Here is a 10,529-nt window from a genome sequence, read left to right on the forward strand (position 1 = left end):
GGATTGCCAAGTTACGTGTAAAGTACTCGGTAGAGGCATCAGTTTCTTAGATTGTAAAATGAAAGAATCAGTTGTGTATAGAAATATAAACCAATTGAATTATAATTTTATTGAACCTTCCAGCAGTGGCGTAGGCTTAAGGAATAATTGCAAATTATGACAGTGAAGTCAGAAAACAACCTATGTGTTTCGAGATGGAATGTTGCACGTATGCAGATGTTGTTCATTTGATTGTTTGCTATGAAGCACAAAGCAACAAAATTGCCCACGACGGGTAATTAAAACGGGATCTAGAGTTTTAAGATTTCGGAGATTTGCAATCAGGAGGCAGATGTGGTAAATGTGAAAAAAATATTCGTTTTCATATGTTTCATTTATATTGTTAAAGAAAATCAGCTTTTACGTTCTGTAGAGCATGACATTGGCCAGGTGGGTTAAAACATTCGACTCGTAGTCTGAGGGTCGCTGGTTCGCATCTGCGTCGCGCCAAATATGCTCCACCCTCCCTAGCCTTGGGGCGTAATAGTGAATTCCACTATTCGTTCGTAAAAGAGTAGCTCAAGAGTTGGCGGTGGGTAGTGATAATTAGCTGCCTTCCTTCTGGTCTTTTACTGCAAAATTAGGGACGGCTAGCACATATAGCCCTCGAATAGCTTTGTTGAAATTCAAAAGAAAAAATATATTGTTCATAATTATTGAATAACAATAGATTGACTGTATCGTAATCCACAAGATGCAAGATTAATTTCTCTGCGTACAATTGTTTTGTATTAGAACAGACAATTAATAGGTTCCATGGTGTAATGGTTAGCACTCTGGACTTTGAATCCAGCGATCCGAGTTCAAATCTCGGTGGAACCTACCGTTATTTGACGTATGTCTTCAAAATCCAAATTTTGGTATTTTTTTTTCTTCTCCAAAGCAATAATACTTAGGAAGAGATTTAGGAGAATAAACTCAAATCCGGTATTTAAAATTACAACTGGTGAAAACCCATTATAGAAAAGCATGAAAGATACCTACCAGTCTTACATAGGATTGTAATTGCTTTCGCTTTGTATGTTTCTCGTGTTTCCTACAAGCATTTTAAGTAGGGTTTTCAAGCGTTTTACAGTATATGTTACGAAGAATCTCGTGAACACAATATTTATACAGTTCATAAGTACGAAAAGATATTTTTCATTTTATTTTGGTGTGTTTTCATTTCTGTAAACGCCATTAAATTGAATAGAGCCAAATTTGAGAGGAGAAATATGTTAAGCAGCAAAGGTTTTTAACACTTAACGTAATTTTCGAGACACGTTTACACAACACAATCATTTAATTCTACTAAACTCATCTTTACCGCCAGCTTCTAAAGATCCGAAGTGGTAAAAAAATACACAAGTGAAAATATACGAATATACGTAGAAAGCTCGTGAAGAAGTCCATTTTAAATTCGTATATCAACTGATAATACATTTTCTCCATCTAGTGAACCAGTAGCGAATCTGCTCGTTTGTACGTTACTGAAAACCAACCATCGTCTTCCCAGAGTTGCACCAATTCCGTGAGCTGTTCATCTCCACCTGAATTTACTGAATCGATGCTTGAAGTGCATATCGAAGAACCAGAAAATGAAGGTTTTATTTTGTCCATGTTTGGAGATAGAAGTACAACAACAAATGGAATTGATAGTTTGCAAAGTTTAGATGGAAACAGTTCTGGACAGACTCATTATGTAAATTACCATCCAGATTTTTCAGATATTTTGAGAGAAAGTTGTAATTTTTGGCAGCCCTTTGGCTATAGTTATATATCGATGTCACCTGGAACTCAACACAATCAATCAGCAGCTACAAATTCATTTAGGTATTCTTCTTTTTGTACATGCGATCTTTGTATGGCCTTTCAACTTAATACAAATGCCTTGTTTTTGTCCAATGGTATGTCTGAAATGACCAACCCTAGGAGGATATACTCAATCCCTGATCCTCAATTAACACCGCCATCATTTTATAAGCGAGCGGAAGGGGACAATTACCAGTGGAATACCTCCTTGCGAACTCCTGATAACCAAGCAGCTGACCCATTTTCTAGATTTCCGTTTTCACCATTATCTTCTCCAACTGGATCAGAACCGCCAGTGATGACCACAACTCCAGCTTATGGTATTAGGCCTCTGCCGTCGTTAGCTTCTGTATTTCTTTTACCTTCTAGTCTTGCAACAATGCCATGTGATCAAGAGTATTGTATCCCTACTCGTAAACAGCAGTTTGAAAAAAATGTCTCAGATCACGAGTTTTCATTCCTGGACTACGCTGGACAACAGAAGGAGAATCATCGGGACAATGGAGTACAGTCTCACATTGACATTAATAGTATTGCAGATAAAATTAATGAGCAAAAAAATATTAACACTTATGGTCTGCATTTGTCTGCCCATTCTCTAAGGAAAGTAGGAAAAGCAAATGAAACTGTTTTGGAAAATTGTGATATAGGTGGTAGTTCTAACTCAGAAGGAAAATTCCTACGATCCAGTGGGCTCGAATCTCAGTCTCGACAAGCTCAACCCTTTAATGCTAATAATTCAGAAGAAGAAAGTCTAAACCATTGTTGTAATGAAGCAGCCAAAAATCTTCAGTATACATCTTCCCCCTCTATTATCAATCTTTCAAGTAATATAGGCAGTTCACACCATATGAATACCTGTGAAACGTTGAGTGAGACCTCTCTAACTGAAAAACCAAAGTCTAGATCTGAAGAGCTTCTGTTGGGTAACCATGAACCTCACAAAACAACAATTACTAACTCTCTACCAGAGATAGCTTGTTTTCTTCGCCCAGTTGTACCACAAGCAGTTAACAGTTTTCATGCACCTCGACAAAAGAGAGCCAAAACAGTCAAAGAGCTTTTGCAGGAAAGATATCAGTTAATTTTACCTCAGCAGGTCCATTCGTGGAACCACTTGGCCAAACACAATTTATCAAATGCTGCTCAAGGAAGCTGCCTTGGTCATGCAGGAGTGGCTGGTGGTCCAGAAGGGTGTTCTCAGTCCACTGTAGCTTCTTTCGGCTCGTGGAACTCATCTCTACAGCAGACATCCTCTCAAATTTTATCGGCACGTCTTAGACCTTTTCAGATTGTTAAAAACCCGAATCTGATGACCACACTAGAACCACATCAGACCTTAAGACCCCAGGTTGTTGGTCCAGAGAGAATTATTCGACAAAAATTCGCTCAGCCACAAATTCTGTTGATAAGCTCTGCATCTGATGTGCAAAAAATGACTCAGAAAAGGTTTAGTTCACAAGAAGCAACATTCCATCCATATTCTATGAGCCATACATCTGTAGGACTTCGTCAGTCTTTGCCTTCTCAAACGAATATCACACAGACACAAGCCAACAGAAATCACACTCCTGTTAATATTGCTGTTGGACTCAACCCAGTTACTTCTCCAAGGTCATCAGGTAACAACTCGGCTCAATCTGAGATGTTGGAAAAGCAGAGTACGCAAGTGAAATCCATCCAATCAGAAGAACAGGAAAAGCAAACAGTAGAAGAAGATCTCAATTCCACCGCCAGGGTGAACTTTCCTAAGCCTTGCCCATCAGAGCGTGAAGTTCAAAATGTCCAAGAACCGGTGGCGACTACAACATTTCAAGAAGCCTTATCTGTTGCCACTAGTACATCAGATGACAAGTATCGGAAGGAAAACATCCAGGAGAGTGATTCTGGTAACTTGTTTATTTCTACGAAATTGTTTTTAGAATGAAGGCAAATTTTAGTCTTGAAATCAGCAACGTAATTTAAGAAGTATATATAGCTTGATATGCAGTAATTCTGATCATGTCGTACAGTAACTGTAGTCCCAATGTTTCGATAACATTTTCAACTGGAAATATTATACAACTTGTACAGTATAATAACGTATATAATTGGAAGATTACAAACTCCAGTTACAGATATACATTAAGAACTTGTGGCACTTCATTACCTAACGATTTACCTACGCCCGGCATGACCAGGTGGTTAAGGCGCTCGACCCGATTTGCGAGGGTCGCTGGTTCGGAACCCCGTCACACCACACATGCTCGCCCATTCAGCCTTGGGAGCGTTATGTTACGGTCAATCCCACTATTCGTTGGTAAAAAGAGTAGTCCAAGAGTTGGCGGTGTGTGGTGATGACCAGTTGCCTTCCCTCTAGTCTTACATTGCTAAATTAGGGACGGCTAGCGCAGATAGCCCTTGTGTAGTTTTGCGCGAAATTCAAAAACAGACAGACAAACAACTTACCATTTGTGATCCTGTATTTGGAATAGTTACTAACTCTAATTACAAATATTAAGATTACACACCTAGTAGGGCATTATGTGGTGTTCCTTTTCTGCTAACAGTATTTGAATATAACTATTTATACGTAATAAATATTACTATATTTAGTCGTACACTACAAAGTAACCAGTTTTAATGAGAAACAATAATTATCTATGGCAAAGCTACACAAGGGCTATCTCCGCTAGCCGTCCCTAATTTAGGAGTGATGGGATAGAGGGAAAAGTGGTTAGGCAACACTGCCTGTAATCAACCTTTGTACTTCTTTCTAAAAGTAGGATTGATCGTCACATTAATAACTTCACGGCTAAAAGGGACGATCATGTTCGGTGACAGGATTCTAACTCGGAATCCACAATTTTTTCTGACTACTAGTCCATGCTCGGTCTGGAGGATTCTTACTCGGAACCCACAGTTTTCTCTGACTACTAGTCCATGCTCGGTCTGGAGGATTCTAACTCGGAACCCACAGTTTTCTCTGACTACTAGTCCATGCTAGGTCTGGAGGATTCTAACTCGGAACCCACAGTTTTCTCTGACTACTAGTCCATGTTAGGTCTGGCAGACTCTTAGCTCATCACTATTATTTCTTGTAACTGTGCTTATCATATTTAGTTTTACGTATCGCGTAACGCGAACCCAAGACCCGTATCATTTAAATGATTTGTACAAAATCAGTTTAATTTCATCAGTGTAGCTGGGATATTTATTTACACAGTGAACACTTGTGAGTGTTAGTGGCACTTGTAACATATCACATATACAGTGATAAGTAGTGTTTACTTACACACACATTATATGATAGATACTTTGTAAACACGAATTTGACCAACTTTATATAATACGCATGAACATGTATATCTCGTGACACAAATTTCCACATCTAGAATAACAATTATCCCTCAATCATCCATGTCGTATGACGTTTGTCCATGTTAATTCTATGTTTGCCATATTAACTATCAGTTTTATAACTTGCAACTTGACGGTGTCTTCAGTCATACATGATTTGACTGACCAAGGCGCTTTATTAAGACCTGTACACTGTTGTGTAAAACACATTATTTGTATCAGGTCATCCCTTAAGTAATGTCCAGTTGTAGGTTCAGAAAAATGTTAGTTAATTATGTATGATCCGTTATTATTAATTACTTCCTGCCAACGATCCACAAGCTTCTGAATGTCACTTCTATAAAATTCTTGGGGTTTTGAGGTAAAAAAATGTATAGAGGGTAGTTTTGACATCTTCATGTGTTCCAAGCTCTTTTCCATCAAGATAGTTCTGCAAACTTCGGAATAGATGATAATCAGATGGGGCAAGGTCTGGAGAATAAGGAGGATGTGGAAGTTTTTCCTAGTGTAGTTTTTTTTAGTGTAACATCCAAGCGCTCTAGCTGTTCACAATAGAATCTGATGTAATCGTTACATTGAGTAGGACCAACTCAAAGTAGATTTGACTAACGGTAAGTTACCAAACGCTTAACAAGACCTTTCTAGGGTGGAGGTCCAGTTTGACCTGTGCTTTAGCCAGTTTACCTCCACTGATTTTTTGTCTACGGCGCTTAACGTTTTTCTATGATATCCACTTTTCATCTCCAATCACTACCCTGTTCAAAAAAGGTGAGTTACGTTCACGAGAGGGCAGAGAAGTGTAAATGTCCACTCGTGCTCTAAGGTTGGCTTCTGTCAAATCATGGGGGATATATTTTCCAAGTTTCGACACCTTCCAAGGTGGTGTAGATGAATGACGGTGAACTGTTGAATGGGCTGAATTAAGTTTGTTTTAGTTCTTCAACTGTTACAGCATAATTTTCATCAACTGCAACCAACAGCAAGTCGTCATTAAACTCAACAGGATGACCAGAACGTGGCGCATTACTTAAGCTGTAGTCACCTGTTCTGAACTTCTGAAACCACGTTTGACATTTTTTTTATTGAGAGACTCCGCACCATAAACACCTCGAATGTTTCGTGTAGTTTCTGCTGTACTATTACCTTTTTCAAACTCATAAATCATTATATGCTTAATACAGTGGAGCGCCGTTAAGCCGCGATATTTGGGGGTCAACATGCTTAACCGCGGCTTAAATCTTTGTGACTGAAAGCCGAAGTCATCAAAAGCTCCGCCGAGGAGCCTCATTCGGGCCATTGCGTGATCATTATAATATTAATGTATAGACTATTCAGATACAATTGACAAGTGCCGTTTTAACACAAACGACCAATGCATTGCGATGGTTCGCTTTTCCCTGTAAAATTTCGTTTTCCCGTGTTACTTGCGGGCCGCCATTTTAAATCTCGTGGTAGCGATGTTGCGCAGTTGCATAAATTATTAAATTTTTAATACCGAATTTATTAACTGGCAGTTAAACAATAAGAAAAAACACATTTGTCATGTCAGTGTCAACGACAAGAAGAGTGCGAGAAACTTCTAAAAAGCCAGGTAGTAGATTTAATACATCAAAAATTTTGGGACAAGACTTGCTACAGCGGCTTAAGCGATTTCGCGGTTTACTGGTCCGCGGCTTAATGGCGCTCCACTGTATGCTCCTCAGACATATCCATCTTCATAAGGGTTTATTTGATTAGAGATCTGAAAAGTGGAGTTGAGTTAGTTTCTTTTATTTATCTGAACATTTTATGCACGTCCTACTACATATTCTAATCATTAAAGCTCTCTACAAAGACAAATGATGATGCACTTTCTGTATTAAATTTTCGGACATTACTTATCGGATGACCTGATATATGCAAACTAGGTATATTATTTATATACATATTTGGAGTTGTGCTCATGATTGACTTGCGCACAAGACAATGGGTGAGAGCAACGTTCTAGAAGTTTTCTAAAAGGGTGTGATAGTAGGCACACACTTGACAGAAATGTTTATACCCAAGACTTATTTGATTAGTTGTTCAAATACGTTTTTCATATGAGGACATTGACCCATGGCGTTCAACAGTATAGATACGTATTTGTTCCAAAGCTAAAATTCGTGCCTTGCATGCTTTTATTATCGCGGAAGAGGCGGTTTTCTGCTAACTTTAGGCACCATCTTGACTAGTATATCACATTTCAGCTAAATTTTAACCAGATGAGTTAAAGGGTTTTTATTCTGTATATCCCCGCTCCAGAGGATAACGAAAGACGAGTTGGTTGAATATATAGTTTCCATTGGTTACAAACAAACTTCTCAATAACATTCAGTTTCTGAACTTTACTCATACAGTCACGGTACTTGGTGATCACACATACGTTACCAGTATTTGATTTTGAATTACTTTATTAGATGAATCAGTTTAAATACGTTTAATTGAAAACGATAATTCTATATATTTTTTTCCCATTTGGTTTATGCCAGTGGTTTGTTACTTTGATTTGATTAGAGAAAACAAACCTGCAAGTGCGTTTAACACTTTTGGTAAACGAATTTTACTCTTTGACGTTTCGGTCTTAGGCCTACTTCAAATGTAATTTAACGGACAATTGTGGCTTTCCATTTTAAGCAAGCACTGTCTTCGTTAAGTAAGAGTCTGATTCCGTTATTTTCAAATTTTATAACGTGAAACAGTTGTATGTAATTTTGTAATATAATTTTAAAAACATGGAGCCTTCAGTAACGAATCTCTAATTTGCTTGACATATTTTCTTAGTAGTCTCATAAAACGTCTTAAAACATGTATCTGTAATACCTATTATGCAGATGGAGGTCAGATCGACAGCTCCACAGAACACGCTAAGCTACCGCCGTTTCGGAAGGGAAGAGTAGACGCACGAGAGCACAAACCTAGGCATTACGAAATAGAAAGTTTAGAAATTGGACAGTTTGTGGTAAGTGTACTATATATATCTGCTAAAGTTTCTTGTAATTAAAAACAAATACTTTGCGTAGTGGTAGTGCAAAATTATGTTTTATCTGATCCAGAGCCTTTATAAGAATTCGTGATTACTAATATTGTGAAGCCTTCCGTTATTATACCGGCTGCTCTTTGATGCAATGCTTTTGAGTGTGCGCTGTGAGAGCAAACGTATTGATTCGTAAAATGTTTCTCTCTTACTTTAATGAGCAGTTTCATTCCTAGTCTTTGTTTACACGTTTAAGTGCAGAATTTTAGCCAGGGTGTAGGTTGGGATGGATTTCAAATTAAGTTTTGAGTGTTTCAGCTATTAGTGGCGAGGGCTCGGGGGGGGGGGCACACAGAGGTTCTCGAAAGCTCCAAGGATGCGAGTTGGCTCATTAGGACTTTTATCGATGCAAATTAGAATATATTTTATATTTCATTTTTTTACAATAGTTTGGCAATGCTGGGGACACTAAATACAGTAATTCTTTTAAATAGAAAATAATAAATACAAATAATAAGAATAATAATAAAATTACCAAATTAAGACAGAAGACTAAAATTTAAATTTTGCCACTTAACTTTTTTTACAACTGGTTCATATCTTTCATTTATAATTCTGTACAATGTCATTATTTTTTAATTGGAATATTAATTAGTTTCTAAAATAATTTTGTTTTATTATGTTAATATAATTATACAGTGCGTTTTATTCTTTTGAACTTGCATATTTTAGATTTTAAATATTATTATGAAACATTTGTTACATGAGTAGTTAATTTTGAAGATATTTTAATATTTGTTTAACAGGTGGACCAATTTAGTGAAAGTTGGTTTGTTGGAAATTTTCAACATAATTCAGAACTTTCCACGTTGCTTAATATAATTACACCTGTTGTGAGGACATCCTGTGCTTGCACTCAGTTGACCCTGGCCCAAATGGACTAGCTGTTTGATCTTGGGAGGGCCTCCCCAAGACCACCTGTCTACAGAAATTCAAGGCCACAGTGGTGTGTTGGAGTTGGACCCTTCAACCATGAGAATCATATCTACAATATTCTGGGCATGTATTTTTAGCATAATATTTAAATTCCTTTGGAGCTAATTTAAAGTAAAAGGAAATTATGGTTTACATTAAGATACTGAGGATTATCTTCATTTGGTTTTCACTTTTCACTAATGTTTATGAATATAAAACCATAATTTACTTGTACTTTAAATTAGCTGCAAACGAATTTAAATGTGATGCTGAAAATACATCCCCCAGAATATTGTGAATATGATTCTGCTAACAGAAAACTAAAATTATGAAATATGGAGATCAAATCCACAGAAAAAGAAATGTGTAAATAAGCCATAAGGCTTAAGTATTGAACTAATTCTGTTTTTTCAAATGCTAGTCAATAAATACATGCATTAGTGTGCAGACTTGTATTACTTATTGTAATATGGAATACTTAAATATTTACACTTAACAGCATCAACAGATTTTCGTGCTTAAGTCGGAGAATGCGTTCTCTCAAAAGTCCAAAGTTGTATCTGAATCCACCTCCTTGTCATAGTGGATTTGAATGTTTGCAAGAATGGATTAAGGTTGAGTGTGTAGTCTGCTCAGAGTGTTGATGGATCCCTCACGCAACGTGACAGGAACGGTGTATGCGATCTTCATTAGTGCATATATGTTGTGGAAAGTGGTCTTCTTGCAGTGTTTGATGGCCATGCTGCATCACGAGGGTCTTTCTTTGCTGTCACTGCAAGAAGGAAACACCCGCTTCCATCTTCACCTGACCAGCTCCTGCTCAGTGAACTTTGGAGGTGGTGACCACTGATGAAATGTTAGTTATTTCGTCTTCTAAAACAGAGGGACCAGACCCAAAATACTGATACATGTGTGGGCTAATCCTTCAAAGAAATTAATAATGAAATGCATTTATGGAGTTTGTGCAACAATGATATATGAAGTTCAGTGTTATAGAATACATCATTTATTCTATCCTTACAGATCGAGAGACAACTGCAGTGAGTATTGGTGCCAAAGGATTATATTTGTATTTATAATTTATACACAAAAATATTACAAGTTTATATAACTTAAGTCTAACAATATTACATCTTGTGATGAAGAGTTAATTTAATAGGGTACTACTTGTTTAAAGGTATCAATTTGTTTGATAGACCTGAGCATCTTTCCTCAAAATTGGTAGTGATGTAGTCCTCGGAAGTTAGTGCAAAATTAATGCGGTAGTGATATTTGATAGATGACAAAACAGTTCGTTTTGTGTCGTTGTCGTCCACACTAGATTCTCGGATGACTAGGCTTAACATTGACACTCCGCCATACGAATGGCAGGCTCATACACGTGGTTGAA

General features: G+C 37.3%; 1 non-coding gene across 1 annotated transcript; it reads left to right on the forward strand.

The window, feature by feature from the left end:
• The first annotated feature begins 789 nt into the window (after nt 1-789).
• On the forward strand, nt 790-861 carry TRNAQ-UUG (transfer RNA glutamine (anticodon UUG)). Its single transcript has one exon. It is a non-coding gene; the product is annotated as a tRNA-Gln (tRNA).
• Nucleotides 862-10,529: the final 9,668 nt, after the last annotated feature.

The sequence above is a fragment of the Tachypleus tridentatus genome, chromosome 1, assembly GCF_004210375.1.
Source record: "Tachypleus tridentatus isolate NWPU-2018 chromosome 1, ASM421037v1, whole genome shotgun sequence".
NCBI classification, from domain to species: domain Eukaryota; kingdom Metazoa; phylum Arthropoda; class Merostomata; order Xiphosura; family Limulidae; genus Tachypleus; species Tachypleus tridentatus.